Raw genomic sequence first — 18456 nt, 5'->3', positions numbered from 1 at the left:
TGGATAAGATTAGTAGAGGGATTAGGTTTGTCCCAGAAACCCTACTGTAACTATAGCTGACACAGGATAAGACATTGGTGTCTGTGTCTTTGCAGGTGGCTGTGCGTTCATTTTAGTCCGTTTTATGTTACAAAATGTCCTGCCGGGTGTAGATTTTTAGGGCATTCACTTAGAACGGGGCTTTTCTTTCTGGGAGACTGGACTTTATGTAACCTAGTGTGCTGTGTTTAGTAGGTTGCTTTATAAAATGTAGGCAGGGCGATTGAGTTGATTTTTCTGGGTAAGGTTCTGTTCACATCTTGTTTTTGTCTACATCTGAGAGAGATGTGGGCTATTGACCCATTGCAAGCCATCTAAGGGCTCGTTCACACGACCGGACTGCATTTGCGGATCCGCAATACACGGGCACCGTTCCGTTGTCATTCCGCATCACGGATGCGTACCCATTTATTTAAATGGGTCTGCAAATCCGGAGATACGGAACACTATGGAAGCACTACGGAGTGCTTTCTAGGGTTCCGCTCCTTGCCTCAGTGCCTCCGCACCGCAAAAAGATAGAGCATGTTCTATCTTTTTGCGGAACGGAGGGATCGCGGACCCATTCAAGTGAATGGGTCTGCGATCCCCATGCTCCTGCCCCACGGAAGGTGCCCGTGCATTGCGGATCACAATTTGCAATCCCGGGCACAGGACACAAACGGACGTGTGAACAAGCCCTAACACTGGTATGTTTTTTTTTTTTTTTACTTATAGGAAAAAATAGCAGACTGAGCTTTCTTATATGGTGAAAACAAGGTGTGCCAACACAGAACCGGACCAGAATATGCCAAAAGGGCACACTTTTGGCATACGTTGAGTGCATGGATACGTCAGAGGAATGTGAACACAGCTCAACAGGTTCTAGGAGGAGGAATGGTCATGAGTGGTATATGCAGCAGTTATGTGATGTAGACCTAGTAGTATGGAGCAATAGATGCCAGTGTGAGAACAGCGGGCAGACTGCCGCTTCAGCATTTGGCAACATTGTGATGTTCAAGAGTATGGCTAAATCAGCAATTTACCTGCAATTCCTGATCTTGATCTTCCATGATACCGCGCGAACGGTTGAACTTCTGAAAGTGTTGAGGTCATTTCTATCCCCGGCCTTGGACTTTTGAAGCAAATACATGCATATCATAGCTCTGATAAGACCTATTGCAACATGCTACCATGTACCAACCTCTAGTGAAGGGCTAAAGGTGCTACATGGGTGCGCCAGCTGTATTAGGGTTTTCTTCATAATGCAGAGGCTGTCCCAGCATTTACAGCTTTACTCTGTGTGCGGGTACAATGAGGATCAGTTGTGTTTATGCATCTCCTCCAAGACACTGTTCACACTGCTATCTGAGGCTTGCTGCTTTGGCAGTCGTGGCACACAACACTTTTCTTCCTCCTTTATGTAATTGAACCTGAAGGACCCATTAGGAGTGGGTAAGGTTCATCATGCATCGATGGAATCTGTTCTATGACTGATCTGGAAACTTTGCTTCCGTTTATAAACCAAAGCCTTCAAAAGTAGTGTGAACTCACCCTTAAAGGGGTTTTCTAGATGATCGGTGGTGGTCCAGCACCCGACACCCCTATGGATCAGCTGCTTGAAGTGAGTGCCGCAGCTCACCAAGAGCTGTACGTCGTATAGCGGCAGCCGCTATGACTATTGATACGACATCTGGCATACATCCAGGTCTGAGAACCGCCACTGCGTTAGATGCATCTGTGTGAACAATGTGTTCAGATTTAGCCTTACTGTTCCCTTCAGCCTTTGCTTTCTGACTGCAGAACTACAATTGCCAGCATATCTGTGACCGTCGGGGCACAGTGAGAGTTGTAGTTGTGCGACAGCTGGACAGCCAGAGGTTTTTGAGCACTGCCCTGAGACTGCGGCGCCAATGCTCGTCTACATGCACAAAACGGTGTGATCAGAAATACCTGTTTAAACAGTTACCGGTAAAACAAAGGCGGATCTGGTAGCCTCGAGAAAAGCAAGGCCTCCCTGCCTGAAGGCTCCATTAAAAATTGGAAGAACTCCCAATTGCGTGAGAGAGCGCTGGCTTATTCTCTGCTGTTTTGAATCCTTCCCTCATTTCTAAATGATCTCCACCCTTGGCATGTCGGCAAGGTTTTTCCCCCCTCCTTATTAAACATAAGCTATGCATTCAGTGCTCTGGTTCTAGGTCTGGATAGCAGCAGCGTCCCCCTTCCCTTGGTGTACTGTATGGCCGGGGGCTGGTTCCCGTACCGGCCGCAATAGTACATTTGGCATTGTGGCTTTGGAAAAATGAACATATGAAATTTGTAGAATTCTCTTATTACATTATGTACTTTTCTTCCATGAGAATGCAGCATTAATACTACTATCATGTAGCACCGTGTTCCCCACGCAGTGGTTTGGGGACCACATGTTGCTCTCGGGGCCCCATGCCTGAGAGTTGTGCACTCTGTCATATCTTAAAGGGGTGATCACGGAAAAGATAATGATTTATCCTCAGGACAGGTCCTCATTATAACTTCAGCTGGGGTCCAAGTCCCGGAATCCCCGCCAATTGGCTGTTTCAGGGAGCCGCTGCACTAACCGGACCTCTGATGAACGTTGCGGACTCCCAGCAGCTTTCCAAGGACAGCGCCATGCATTGTATAGTGGCAGTGCTTGGTATTGCAGCTCAGCCCCATGTACAGTGTTGTCACAGGAAGAGGCTGCGGTGCTCAAGGCCTCTCCTAACAGCTGGTCAGTGGGGGTCCCGGGCGTCTCACCCACATAGATCTAATACCAATTACCTATCCTGTGGATAGGTCATACACATCTTTTCCTGGATAACCCCTTTAAATAAGTTTTTTTTTTTTTTTTTAAATAGTCAAACAGTCAAGGCTATATTGTGCCCTGATGTTCATCCTTGTGCCTGGCATCAGTCTTGGCAGTGGATATCTTTCAGCCAACCTACCTTCTCTTCAGTGGCAAAATGGAGGAAGTGTTGGCTTGTGAATAAGGCAGGCGGGCACAGCTGATGACGTCACCCGCCTACATTGGCAAGTTCCTAATGATTGATTAGGGCTATGGAGGTGATGCATGACTGTCCAGTGTGTTGGACAGTGTTCAGTGTGGCTGACAATGCAGTATTTGAAAATGTCTAATCTGCCCCATTTGACGGTAAAGAACTACTGGGTTTCTATTGGACTTTTAAAATCTGAGCTAGACGATTGCCGCTGTTCACGGAGACCCCCAGTGATCACAAGAAGGAGGGTCCTATGCCTCTGTATGTATAGAGCAACAGGTTGGACTACCAGAGATAGCCAAGCCCGTCTAGTAAGTGAATGGAGCGGCAGCGCACATACCCAACCCGCCACTCTGTTTATATGGCTGCCTGGGACCTCATTTCCCCTGAGATCGAGCCCCATTGATTAGATTCTTATCCCCTATTCTGCGGATAGACTATAAGTTAATGACTTGGAGCGACCCCTTTAGGGGAACCTTGTGTGGACGATTTGTCCTACAACCTGGTTCAGCGGACGGAGTTTTTGCAATGCTGGTGGGAGGATCAGGATTTTTCTGGCAGTGTAACCATTCCTCATTTCCTTATTTCCCCCCATTATTGACATATTTGCTCTAAATTTCACCCAGAGTAAGACCATTAATGCGTTAGGCTTATCATAGGATTACATGTCAGATTTCCAAGTCGCAGAACGCCTAAGGTTTCTTAGAGCAGCAACTTTTGCAACTGTTGTAAAGTGGAGTCATGGGCGCTGTTTAATCTAAATAATCCGGGGCCTGTCTGCTGGCACATAATAGTGGCGGTAATAAAATATACTTTATGATGGCTTATGTTATCATTACGGTGTTCACGTGACTGGTGGCCTGGTTATATTTAACGCTGTTACTGGGAGAGAGAGAGATAATGCTGGCCATGAGTTCAGAAAGCTCCAGCACCCCAGCAGGCTGAAGTGCACCGGGAAGCAGGCCGCTTGCTTGTTTGTCCTGAAAGCGCTCTTTGTGTCCCAGTTGAGCAAGAGCCAGCGATAAGATCACACCTTATTTGTTTTACTCCGCGCCGTGATCTTTCACACTTTATCTGTGTGCTCATTTCTCCTCTGAAGGTGATCTGTTTATCGGGATATTGCAGGTCATTGTGGGTGGTTGCTGTGAACATGAAATGACCAATGATGGGCATCCTGTAGAAGACAGTATCATTGGCCAAGAAGGAGAAAGCTGACCACATATGGCCGAGCCATGTATCTGGACAACTTCATGACCATGTCCAGCCATTGAAGGGGTCATCTTAAAGACAATATCATTGGCCAAGATAGAGAAAGATGACTACCCATGGTCCAGGCTTTCTATGCGGTCATCTTCCTCAATGAACAGGGTTAAATCTGGACAACTTTGAGACCATGTTAAACTTTTAGTGAAGTTCTTGTATTCTGTTCCAGTATAGGATTGACTATAAAGGGTTTCCAGCATGGATACTGGCAATCTGGCAGACAAAATACCACTGCATGCTTTTCTTTCTTTTTTTTTTGCCAGCATCGGCTTGTGAGGCTCTTGACTGAACCTCTTCCAGGGATCTGAACCCAGCCTTTGCCAGCCATGCACATGCCCCGCCATTTTCAGCTGGGCTGACTGACCATCTGATGTGTATGGAGGCCTCCTATTTCCAGTCAGCAGATGTTGGGGTTGATGAGAACTGTGCTGTTAGATTTCTCTTGTTCTTGGGGAGGTAAACCCTTGCTGGAGGTATCTGGCAGCAACTGTCTGACCAGCATACTTTTTATGGGATATTATCTTGGCTTAGACAACTGTTTTACTTTCTGACCATTGTTTTTCCAATTTTCTTCCCAAGAACCAGACTCTTGGCTCCTGTAAGCACAGAAATATATTCTCACCACTTAGTATATACTATCTTTGATGTTATGGGTGCTGAGCATACAACTGATTGTTAGAACAATGGACCAGTATGGATCTGTTGAATCTCACACCGTTCTGGATCCCAGTGGCTTTGCTCAGTAGACATACTGCTTGGGCCGTTATTGTCTGACGTGTCAAAGGATAGGATTTTGAGCATATACTGTTTAAAGGGGTTGTCCAGCCATTGAAATATTTTAAACACAGAGCTGAAAATGCCATAAAAAAGCTAATAAATTATTACTTCTCAATACTTCACTGCTCCTGTGCCGGCACTTCTCGGGTCCCCCACCAGGTTCTGTCCTTCCTGCTCCAATGGTGTTGTGTCAACTGCAGCCAATCATTGGGCACAGCGGTTGTCTACATAGTGATTAGTGCCGTGTCTCAACACATCATTGCTTGAGAAGGAAGGTGGGCCAATTATCTGTATTACTTTAGTTGTTTTATAGCATTCTAACTTGTCTTTTATTATAAACTAGGTGACTGGACAACCCCTTTTAACAACTTGCACCCCTACAACCATTGTTGTGTCCTGCCTGTCCACTGGTAACTTGTCTTCTGTTCCCTATATCAGTGGTCTCCAGCTCGAGGCCTTCGTGATAGTGCAGCGGTCTGATACCTGGGATCATCATTCTTTAGTTGGTATTTTTCCTCTCATAAGACCTTAAGTAACCTTGTGTTTATCTAAGGAGACCTGAGCTGCGAGATTGCTTCAGCCCTTTGTGCTTTTACACTTGGGAGGCCACACTAAATCCGACTGAACTTACTTTCTACAAGAAATAGTGTTAATATACGTTTCTACCGCGCCATAATAGGCTTGTGGAAGTAGAAGGACCTGCAAAGCAACGTTCCTGTGACCCAGGGGAGTAACTCAGCACTCCTGTTCATGGAATGAGTAAGTGACACCAGTACCTGCCGCACGTGTTTGGCAGTGTAAAGGTTAACGCTGCCAGGTGTATTATCTCCAAAGACAAATACCCTGAGGAAAGCTGGCTGCTGTTGCTACTTGTATGCAAAATTATAGGGTTTGGGATGGTTTATTGAACAGTAGACGTGCATATGGTTATGCAAATGTGAGTAATAATTGACTAGGGCTCACAGGAGCCATGACTGGTGACCTTTGTACAGTGGAAAGGTGTCTGCGCTGAAGTTACCACCATACAAATCAGATGGTTGGATGGTCCTGCTGAACTTGGTAGGTTTGGCCGACATTCATCTAATATGTGGCCCGATGCAAGCCTCTAAAAGGAGACTAAATGCCCTGTTACGCTGCCTGGTGTTCGCGGATTAGCAAAATGCTCATTCTTCAGGTGAGGGTGTGATTGGTGCGGTCACCCAAGTTCTCATTCACCGCCTCTCTGCTGCCGGAAAACAATGAGCGATGACAATCACTCCTCCCCATACTGTGGAGGAGATCGCTGCATGTAAATCCAGCTATCTCCTTTACCGACGAGTAGGTGTTTCGCTCGTTTATCGGTTAATCGGCGGCGCCTTTGCACCAGTAGACTTCAACGGTTGGCTGAAAGATTATTCAGCCGACGACGATCTCTCCCAGTCCTCCCATACATCTGTGTGACCTGGGAGAGAGCCGGTGGCAGTATAACCCTGAGAACTAAAAAATCCAACATGCCCAATTCTTATCTCAAAATCTGCCATTGGGAGAGAATCGAGAGGTCTCCTACACATATATTAGATGGTCGGGCCGACATCTGTGGGTTCGACAGGCATGCGGTCAGTTTAAGTCTCTATTAGATATCATCTATCGATCTGATGATAGTCCAGCAGGGATTTTTCTCAATTATCTGGCCAATTTACGCATCTCATTTAGGGCACGCACACAAAGTGGCTGAAAATGGCGCAGGCATGCTATTGGTACACTATTGGTTTACAAAACCTGCACCCATGCGGCCTTAGGCTACTTTCACACTAGCGTTCGGGTGTCCGCTTGTGAGCTCCGTTTGAAGGCTCTCACAAGCGGCCCCGAACGAATCCGTCCAGCCCTAATGCATTCTGAGTGGATGCGGATCCGCTCAGAATGCATCAGTTTGGCACCGTTTGTCCTCCGCTCCGCTCAGCAGACGGACACCTGAACGCAGCTTGCAGCTTACAATGTAAGTCAATGGGGACGGATCCGTTTGAAGTTGACACAATATGGCTCAATTTTCAAACGGATCCGTCCCCCATTGACTTTCAATGTAAAGTCAAAACGGATCCGTTTGCATTATCATGAACAAAAAAAAAAAAAATTTTTTTTTTTTTTTTTTTTTGTTCATAGTAATGCAAACGGATCCGTTCTGAACGGATCTAAGCGTTTGCATTATAGGAGCGGATCCGTCTGTGCAGATACCAGACGGACCCGCTCTGAACGCAAGTGTGAAAGTAGCCTTACCCTTATGGGTACTGATGGGTCTGGAGGCATACTGCTCCATCGTAAGAATGGCACTCCAGTCTTACAAAAACTCAGTAGGATTTATTTATTTTAATTATAAATTCCTATGTGATTGTTAGCATTTGACGGCAGTGTGGGATTTTCATAGCAATGTTCTGAACCAGCGGTAGCATCCAGGGAAAGAGTAGACCGTAGTGTGGGAGGCCCTGACCTTGTGTAAGGAGACGGTCAGCCTTTTGTGTCGACGTCAGCTGCTGCTCCCGAAATATAAACCATGGGGCTGGATCCTGTATTAGAATAATGTCTAGAGCCAGCACAGCTCCTGTGACTTGTGTGATCATGATTGGGTCACGGCACAGATGGATTCGGTGCCAAACATTTCACGTAGATCTTTGTGAGTAACACAGCCCCCAAATCCTGCCGCAGCAGAGGTATTGAAAAATGAATCATGTCATTTTTTCCTTAGCCATAATTATTCTTAATTAGAAATTAACCGTCGTAGAAATGCACTGTGCGGTAGACGGGCTCTGCCGGGAGCCGGAAAGGGGGATTTAAAATGAAATGTCATTTCTTGTCTGGAATGGCGCTGCCCCAATAATGTGCTGAAAACTCATTCTGTGCCAGTGTTCCTATTCACTGATTCAAATCCTCCGAGTCCTATTGTACTTCAAAGCTTTCTCCATAAACTCCAGGGTTATCTGAGGATAGTTGTTTTGTTAGCGGTTCCACAGCAGGAATGCTGACACGAATTTTGCAATCTGTGCCTGCCCCCTGTGTAAATGAAGCGCTGCAAATAAATTAGTCGGCAACAGGCCTGTGAGTTTTCTTCTCTTTTATATCTTTTGCATCAGCATCTGCACGGTATGCTCTTACCGGAGGTACGGGCCTACTGGGGATGGCGTAACGCTGGACTTAACGCCTTGGTTGTCTAGTTTCATCAACAGAATTGCCATATACCAATGGTGGCGTTGCTACAGCTTCAGATGGCTGTACATAGCGTGATGCAGACGGACGCCAACTCCTGAGGGCCCCAGTGCAAGAATGTCATTTGGGCACCTTGACTTTCAGCTTGCAATTTTGTGTCCACCAAAACAGTGATGTCACAACACTTTACCTGATTCAAACTTACTTGTGATGTCACAGCAGTTACCTGACTGAACTCCACTTGTGATGTCACAGCAGTTACCTGACTGAACTCCACTTGTGATGTCAAGGCAGTTACCTGACTGAACTCCACTTGTGATGTCAAGGCAGTTACCTGACTGAACTCCTTGTGATGTCACGGCAGTTACCCGACTGAACTCCACTTGTGATGTCACGGCAGTTACCTGACTGAACTCCACTTGTGATGTCAAGGCAGTTACCTGACTGAACTCCACTTGTGATGTCACGGCAGTTACCTGACTGAACTCCTTGTGATGTCACGGCAGTTACCTGACTGAACTCCACTTGTGATGTCACGGCAGTTACCTGACTGAACTCCACTTGTGATGTCACGGCAGCATTCCTGACGGAACTCCACTTGTGATGTCGCAGCAGTTACCTGACTGAACTCCACTTGTGATGTCGCAGCAGTTACCGGACTGAACTCCACTTGTGATGTCGCAGCAGTTACCTGACTGAACTCCACTTGTGATGTCACAGCAGTTACCTGACTGAACTCCACTTGTGATGTCACAGCAGTTACCTGACTGAACTCCACTTGTGATGTCACAGCAGTTACCTGACTGAACTCCACTTGTGATGTCACAGCAGTTACCTGACTGAACTCCACTTGTGATGTCACAGCAGTTACCTGACTGAACTCCACTTGTGATGTCACAGCAGTTACCTGACTGAACTCCACTTGTGATGTCACAGCAGTTACCTGACTGAACTCCACTTGTGATGTCACAGCAGTTACCTGACTGAACTCCACTTGTGATGTCACGGCAGCTTTCCTGACGGAACTCCTTGTGCTGTTAATGACTATCATCAGAGATGAGCGAAATTCAGGTTATGAAATTTGTTCACTCTTCGTTTACTGGTAAAAGCAGAATTCCGTTATGGATTCCGTTACCACGGACCATAACGCAATTCTATGACTAAATGCATAACGGAATTCCTTTATTGTGGTTGCTATAGACCACTCCAGAAAATAGAGCCTTATATGTGATCAAATAAAGGGAAGAGTCACAGGCGTCTTGCCTTGAGGTTCCTGCGAAGCTGCACATATGGTATGCCCATCCGATCTAGGACATCCTGTCCTGAGGTTTCTTCAGATGATATAAAACCTATGTTCATCTGCAATGCTAGAACCATAACTATCGGCCATTAAAAATGGCAGGTTGGTCTATGTACCAATTAGCCCTGAAGGCCATCCGCATGAGTTGTGGACCTTCACATCCCAAAATGAGTATCCAGCAACTGCCATCTTTGTTGGGGCGTCTTATATATGGTCTTGCTCTGAACGAGATGAAAATGATTTGGGCCTAATGTTGGAGGAGAAGCTCTGTAATATTTCTGTAGCCAGTGATCTCATTCATAAGTGGAGGGTCACAGACAAGTCATTTGCTTCCTGATCCTTGAGTAGGAACATCTGTGCCGACATGGGTGTCGGAGTAGAAAGCTGCTACGTGAATCACCTCCTCCCGGGAGTTTACCTCATCTGCTTTCCTTGTGAGCCGAGTTCTGGAAGAGAAAACAAATAAGATGGAGATTGCCATTTGCACCCATACAGTTCACTTCCTTTTGGCGGGGGATCATCTGCCATTTGTTTTTCCCACATTTGAAGTAGATGTTTTTTTTTTCCCCTACAAACATTCCGTTCTTGAACTCTCGTCAATTGAAAGTGTAGAATTTAGAATAAAAAATTTTTTTTTGCCTTAAGTTCTCCTTTATAGGGATGCCTTCAGCCAACCAATCTGTGCAACAATTGACTGCAAGTTGGGCCATAGATGGGACATCAGGAACAATCGGGCAGGTTGTCCTTGCCGCTGGCTCAACTACATCCACAGAAAAACCAGCTAAAGCCCTATTCGCAATGTCGTCTTTGTAGCTCGCCACGTATTCTCCTCCTGTCTGGAAGTCCCCTCCCCGGTCTCATTAAGCAGAAATTATGTGGGTCAGTGACCTTTTTCTTTCTTTCCCATGACCCCTTTATCACGAGAGGGTTTGCAGCTCGTTAATTCCTGCTGATTAATTGACACTTTTGGGGCCAGTTAGTCGGTCCAGTTGCATCTTTGCGTCAGATCCATGTTAGTAGCAAAGCTTAAAATTCGCTTTCTTGTCTGTCTAAAGCCACTTACAGGTATCTACCTTGCAAGTCAATGTCTAACCTGTTGAAAAGCTTTGAAACCTACGTCTACAAAGAGAATCCGTACCCCTTCCCAAAAGTTAAGTGAGAAGCTGGCCATATACATCATGTATATGTAGGTTGAACCTGCCATTTCAGCGGGTTAGGGCGGCCATGTAAAGTCAGTGGGGATTCCTGATGGCTGGAGTCAGGGGAGGAAAGGCTTGGGCGTGTTGGATTTCATCTGCTCGAGATACATGGGAGGACGGGGTGAGATAGCTGTAGGCCAAAAGAGTGTTCAGCTAAGGCTAGTTTCGCACTAGCGCTAAAATCTGTTACAGGAACAGCTTGCCCGAGCACTGCTGCAACCGGTATTGCCAAAAACTGCCGGAGCACAGCCAGTCCCCATTGACTATAATGGGATCCTGGCCGTTAATGCTGAGGAAGGTGCGGAACGGAGGCACGGAACCCCACAGACGTACTACAGAGTGCTTCCGTGGGGCTTCTCTCCGTTCTATTTTTTTTTGCGGTGCGGAAGGATCACAGATCCATTCAAGTTGAATGGTTCCCAATGCACGGAACGTCCCTAATGCCAGAAACAGCCCAGATCCCCCATCAGGCCCCATCACAGCCAATGGGCTCCGGCAGGGAAAGGTAATATCAGACTATGCAGGATACGATGAACTCAATCAGGCTCTTCCTGTGCTGGAACAACCCACCGGATGATTTTAATGCTTGCCTAAGTTATCTTAGTTGTGACTGGTTTATGGCTTCTCATCCAGCCAACCCGTGCCCTGCTCTGTACTGATGAGGAGCAAGTACCCCGAAACAGCTCTCTGCAGATGGGGGCCTCTTCATTTCCCTTCTCTGGACACCAATCTGGCTTTGCGAACATCCCTAATCATGTTTCAAGGCTCCTTAAGAGGTCAGACACTCTTCTTCCTCAGGGCTCCTGCACACAAACATATATATATTTTTTTTTAACCATGCCCTTTTGTTTTTTTTTGTTTTTTTTCTTTTTTGCGGCCCGTATGCGGAACCATTCACTTCAACAGGACCGGAAAATGTGAAATGCCCCCATGGGCCTTTCGTTCTGCAAAATGCGGAATGCACCCGGACGGCATTCGTGTTTTGCGGACCGCAAAACAACAAAGGTCTTGTGCATGAACCCTCAGAAAGAGAGCTAATTTGCATAGCTTTTCCCTGAGAGCATTGCCTGCAGCTCCTTAGAACAGCTGGCGGTCTCCGCAAGAGGAAACCCGTCCCCCCAAGAGTTACAGGAATGCTGATTGGTTGAGGACACGCCCAATGACTGCTCTGGTGATGTCACCCACAGGGCAGGTTTCTGTCAAACACCTTTTCTCCTGCTAGACTGCTGATAGGATAGACATTATTTTACAAGGTTTTTCATATTCCAGCTCCCAATTTCAGGTAGAACATACTACATTTTATTGCAGGAAGCATGGGGTCACCATGTCGGAGGAACCCAGCGGAGTACCGTGCGGCTCCATAACCCTCAGAAAGACTGCTGTCTTTGTCCTCTTCCTCCGGCACCTCCCTATCACTTCGCTTTTGCCAAAAAAACGATGGGGCAAAAACTGAAACTGGTGAGAGAGCGGAATTAAAGAGAACTCCAGATCTCCCATCCCTCCCTGTCTGCAGCAGCGGCCTCCCCCCATCTCCAGGTTATTATTCTTCTGTCATGATTGCTCCCTTGACTTGCATTTTCTTGGATCAGTGCCTGGACTTTCTGGAGACCGAAATTATACTGCCATCCTCAATCACATCAAAACAGCAGCCTTGCTCACTGAGCATAAAAGCTCTTGAATGGTAGCGGAGCTGAAATCTACAGGTCGTGATATGTGTAAAGAATAGATTTATTCGGCCTCTTTTATTATTGGTTTTATGAAGTTTTGGCGTAGATTTTAAGCGCTCTGCCCCCCCCCCAGGAGATCTCTATAGCTACCTGGTAACTACTTTTATTTCTGCTCTTTTCCGAGCCCCTGTTTTTTTTTTACCGTACAAGCGAGAATAGTGCGGAGAGCCTGAGATGATTCATATTTGCCTCAAGGTTTAGTGTCGCAGACCACGCAGACAGCGTGAAGTGAGAAGATCTGGATGAGCCTCAGGCACGGTTCTGTCCCCAGCTTCTTGCCTTCTAAGTCTTTGAAGCAGAGAATCTGGACCTTAATCCGTATCTGCAGCTCCTTTGTACAATATGTGGCCTTTTGGATGATGGGCACAATGATTTCTGTGCTAGGATATTATCCCCGGGTGGGAATAATAATGGCCGTGAGCCCTGATTAATTCAATCATATACTAAGTTTATAGTTAGTGTTACGGCCAACTAAAGTTTTTTCTTTGGGGGGGGGGGGGGGGGGGGATTTTGATATTGAAGACCTTTCCTCAGTATAGGGTATCAATTTTTCTATGGGTGGCGGTCAGACTGTTGGTACTTCCGCTGCAGTGAGCGCTGCAGCCACACAACTTGCCAAGCACAGCGCCGTACATTGGATAGTGGCTGTACTTGGTATTGCAGCTCAGGCCTGCATTTGAAAAAGGCGAGCAACGACTAGGCCATGTGACTGATGAACATGTCGTCACTGGCCAAGGAGGCGGCCGCACCTCTCGCCGGAGCCCCGCAGCCTGTTCAGACCTCCACCAATCAGATAATAATAACCCCTCTTGATGACAAACTATCAATATCAAAATCTCAGACAACCCCTTTAATGGCCACATGATTTTGCAGGTTTCCAGACCTCTTAAGGGCATATTACCTCTCCTAACATGTCTATTTTAGTAACTATTTACACCCTTTTGGTAATAACAATTCTGGAGCATCTTCTCGTATACAAACTCCTATTTTGCTATTCCCCACTTATTTCTACTACAGGTTTGTCAAAGAATTGCCACGCAGTCTGCAATAAAGGTCCAACTGGGTGTTACCAGTTGGGAAATGTCACTACACAGTCTGACCGCACTGATTGTATAGTGTCAGAAAGGTCAGGTGCACGCCCCCACTGGTAACTCCCCTTATTGCAGGTCATTCATAAACTTTTAGTAGGGATAGTAGAGGAATGGCACAACGTAAAGATGCTGCAGGATTATTACATGGGGAGATGCAAGTGGTTACTAAGACCTGTCCGGAATGCTGACAGGTCCCCTTTAAATAGTGGGGTTGATGCTGCTGGGATTTTGTGACTTACCACTGACACTACCTCCTGTATCTGTAAGAATAATGTGCCGGCTGCTTGCGCCCCACACGTGGCCTCATGTCCGTTAGACTGGCCGGTGGGACCAAAGCTCCTGTGGCAGTTCTGTATCGCTAATTAGAGGAACACATCATATAATGGCAGAGCTTTTGTCGCTCTTCTTTTTTTATAATTGTCTGCCGACGTCATTCTTATTTGTGTGTGACGGCCGCTTCCCACTCCATTCATAATATCTGGGACGCAGGGCACAGGTTGTGTAATATCCTCAGAATCTGGACGTCACTAATCCCAGAAATCTATATTCTTTATAGAATAAGCCGTTATCACAGGCTTACATGTGCAGCAGAGTGACCTGAACGCCTTCAAGGCCCCACATCTAGATTTACCTGTGTACAGGGGGCCCTGCTTTCTACCCTGAAGTCGTAGATGGCTAGATGCAGATTTTTTAGGCTTTGCTTACAGGTGGCTGGCACGCGGTATCGGACACGCTCTTCTGTTCGGCTGTCTCTTCCATGTCATTGAGCAGTTGAATTGCACCGTCCCTTCCAGGTGGACTGCTAGTTTTAAGATATGGTAGGTGAACACGTGGCCAGAGAAGGGTCACCGCATCCAAGTAAGGGTCAATTCACACTGTCTGAGTTTTCTCAATGTATAGCTCAGACGGCTGCCAGTGTATATAGCCTTATAGTAGCATACGGCTCCCATGTTAAGAAATACAAGTGAATTTACCAGGGAACAGCAAACTCTGGCACGCCAGCTGTTCTGAAACTACAACTCCCAGAATCCTTTGTACACTATAGTAGCAGAGTAAGTATGCATGCTGGGAGTTGTAGTTTCACAGCAGCTGGAGTGCTGAGGGTTGCTGATCCCTGGTATATACAGTATATATACCTTGTGGTATACTTTTTTCCACAATGGCTAGAATAATGTAGTTGACAACACTACTCTGTCCAGCCCAAAAATTTAATTCTGATCTCTCCTGGTCTGACGGGCAAGTGGACACGCTCTTGGCCTCCGTTATGGATCATTTTGACATGTAGGTGGGGAGTAAATGAATGCATTATGTGTAGGTACTTCCAGGACCACGGCTTCATCCCACAATGTATAGAGGATGCGCCTGCGCAGAGAGGCAGCCTCAGGCACTGTCTGACTGCGCAGGAGCATGCCCTATACATAGGTGCTAGGATCGCATGCCTAATGGTACGTTATGTAATCCCAGAGGTGCCCACAACATACACTGCTCAAAAAAATAAAGGGAACACTTAAACAACACAATGTAACTCCAAGTCAATCACACTTCTGTGAAATCAAACTGTCCACTTAGGAAGCAACACTGAGTGACAATCAATTTCACATGCTGTTGTGCAAATGGGATAGACAACAGGTGGAAATTATAGGCAATTAGCAAGACACCCCCAATAAAGGAGTGGTTCTGCAGGTGGTGACCTGACCACTTCTCAGTTCCTATGCTTCCTGGCTGATGTTTTGGTCACTTTTGAATGCTGCCGATGCTTTCACTCTAGTGGTAGCATGAGACGGAGTCTACAACCCACACAAGTGGCTCAGGTAGTGCAACTTATCCAGGATGGCACATCAATGCGAGCTGTGGCAAGAAGGTTTGCTGTGTCTGTCAGCGTAGTGTCCAGAGCATGGAGGCGCTTCCAGGAGACAGGCCAGTACATCAGGAGATGTGGAGGAGGCCGTAGGAGGGCAACAACCCAGCAGCAGGACCGCTACCTTCGCCTTTGTGCAAGGAGGAACAGGAGGAGCACTGCCAGAGCCCTGCAAAATGACCTCCAGCAGGCCACAAATGTGCATGTGTCTGCTCAAACGGTCAGAAATAGACTCCATGAGGGTGATATGAGGGCCCAACGTCCACAGGTGGGGGTTGTGCTTACAGCCCAATACCGTGCAGGACGTTTGGCATTTGCCAGAAAACACCAAGATTGGCAAATTCGCCACTGGCGCCCTGTGCTCTTCACAGATGAAAGCAGGTTCACACTGAGCACATGTGACAGACGTGACAGAGTCTGGAGACGCCGTGGAGAACGTTCTGCTGCCTGCAACATCCTCCAGCATGACGGTTTGGCATTGGGTCAGTAATGGTGTGGGGTGGCATTTCTTTGGAGGGCCGCACAGCCCTCCATGTGCTCGCCAGAGGTAGCCTGACTGCCATTAGGTACCGAGATGAGATCCTCAGACCCCTTGTGAGACCATATGCTGGTGCGATTGGCCTTGGGTTCCTCCTAATGCAAGACAATGCTAGACCTCATGTGGCTGGAGTGTGTCAGCAGTTCCTGCAAGATGCTATGGACTGGCCTATGCTATGGACTGGCCTGCCCGTTCCCCAGACCTGAATCCAATTGAGCACATCTGGGACATCATGTTTCGCTCTATCCACCAACGTCACGTTGCACCACAGACTGTCCAGGAGTTGGCAGATGCTTTAGTCCAGGTCTGGGAGGAGATCCCTCAGGAGACCGTCTGCCACCTCATCAGGAGCATGCACAGGCGTTGTAGGGAGGTCATACAGGCACGTGGAGGCCACACACACTACTGAGCCTCATTTTGACTTGTTTTAAGGACATTACATCAAAGTTGGATCAGCCTGTAGTGTGTTTTTCCACTTTAATTTTGAGGGTGACTCCAAATCCAGACCTCCATGGGTTAAAAAATTTGATTTCCATTTTTTTTTTTAGTGTGATTTTGTTGTCAGCACATTCAACTATGTAAAGAACAAAGTATTTCAGAAGAATATTTAATTAATTCAGATCTAGGATGTGTTATTTTTGTGTTCCCTTTATTTTTTTGAGCAGTGTAATTAGACCGGGGAGATAAGGTGATGCAATTCTTGTAAGACTCCCCACTGGGGGCGAGATGAGATAAACACCAAAAACAGATGAACCCTTTAAAGGGGTTTTCCATGATTAGAAAAACTGCTTTATTCAAAAACAGCTCCACATCCTTCCATGGTTTTGTGTCTGGTACGGCAGCTCGACTCCATTGAAGTGATTGGGGTTGGATATAATACCACACACAACCCGTGGACAGGCGTGGCGCTGTTTTTGGAAGGAACCTGGAACAGCATAGAGTCTGGTCTTGCAACGTATGTATCATGTTGCTTGGATGTCCTCGGCTTATATTGTTGTTGTTGTTGAGGCCGGGCGTGCGGTGTCCTCACTTGTAGGTCTATCCTAAAAGATTAATGAGTAATCTGCAGCGGAGGAGAGGCCTGTAGACGTAGGAACCTGTGAATTATTAATCTGGTTGAGACACTAAATATAGAGGGTGAAAGTGTCACTTTAGAGAACATGTGACGGCACAAGTATTTGGCAGACCTCCTACATGACACATGACTGGGGGCCCACAGGGTAATCTAAAAACAGCAAGCAGAAGGAACATCTCTGTGTTATGTTTTCATTACTTTTTGAGCTGGATCCATGTTTTAATCTGTAATATCTAGTGTTCACTTTTAGGGAAAGTCTTTACGAGCTCCTTGTAATTCTGATGTTTATGAGCTGAAGACGTTGTGAATTCTCTGTTGCCGTCATTAAGGGGACATTTGGTTGGAAAGCACGCCTACCCCCCGGGTGACTGACATTATGTACTCCTATGCGTCTGACTTAGACGAAAGCAGTGACTTGCATAGTAAATTTCATTGCTGTAGATCCGCCACATCATTTTGTAGTGGCGGTAATCTTTTTTTTTTTTTTTTCTTCTTATAATACGGTATATTCCACAACGTGGTAATTAGATCATCAATGTCTGTCCCAGTGGGTCTCACAATGGAACCACCATCAGATTCATATATAGCCAATTAACCTATTCCATCGTTTCTGGGGTGGGATCAGCGTTCAGGACCCCATTCCTGCAAGTGTTAACCATTGATAAAGTGAGACAGATGTAGAACCCCAGGAGGGGCAGGTGACCAGTTTATATACTGCCGAAGCACTTACTGTATTTCCACCCTAGAAGGCCCTGTACTAGAACAGGTTATACACCTTAGAAGCCCAGTGAGCCAAAAGCAAATACACTCAGCCGAGTTCTCATAAGGCCTTTCAATAGATCAGTCCTACCCTTGTCCGTGATACGAAAACAGAAAGAGAATAAAAAAACAAAAAAATTTAAATCTCCAATCTTGTCTAAGCCATAGATGAATACGTCTCACTATAAAGATGAGATAATTTTGCACACTTGGCCCACGTGCTCATTAAGGCCAAGAATAGTCATCAGGGGGTGATTATCAGTTGATCATTTGTGTGAGCTCTCATTCCCAATAATTGCCCTGTGTTAATTTGCTGCCCGTCACCCGATGGACCTGAAAAGGCATAGGATCTTCTATGTGACGCACAAATTCTTCCTCACCCTGTGTAAACAGGGATCTGCTGGCGGCAAGCATGAATCTGTATGGGGACGATCAATCCCACTGGCAATTATTCATCCCCATCCCCCCACCCATGATGAGGCAATTATCTGCAACATTTGGTTTGTTCCCGACAATTGTCTGGACCAGTAAAATGGCTTTTAGTCTGTTGTCGGTGGACAATTGTCTCCACTGGCAGATCATGTCATTGGAGAAAAGGATCGGGCTTGTGAAATTTCAATGCCTGATCCTTCTGTCCTCTCTGGAGGTAAACTGCCAAAGGTG

General features: G+C 46.5%; 1 protein-coding gene across 3 annotated transcripts in view; it reads left to right on the top strand.

The window, feature by feature from the left end:
- JMJD1C (jumonji domain containing 1C) overlaps positions 1-18456 on the top strand; it is a 223815-nt gene that overhangs the window by 144273 nt on the left and 61086 nt on the right. The window lies entirely within an intron of this gene.

The sequence above is a fragment of the Bufo bufo genome, chromosome 6 (assembly GCF_905171765.1).
Source record: "Bufo bufo chromosome 6, aBufBuf1.1, whole genome shotgun sequence".
Classification (NCBI taxonomy): domain Eukaryota; kingdom Metazoa; phylum Chordata; class Amphibia; order Anura; family Bufonidae; genus Bufo; species Bufo bufo.
The sequence above is the reverse complement of the archived record's forward strand: the minus strand, read 5'-3'. Positions and strand labels throughout refer to the sequence as shown.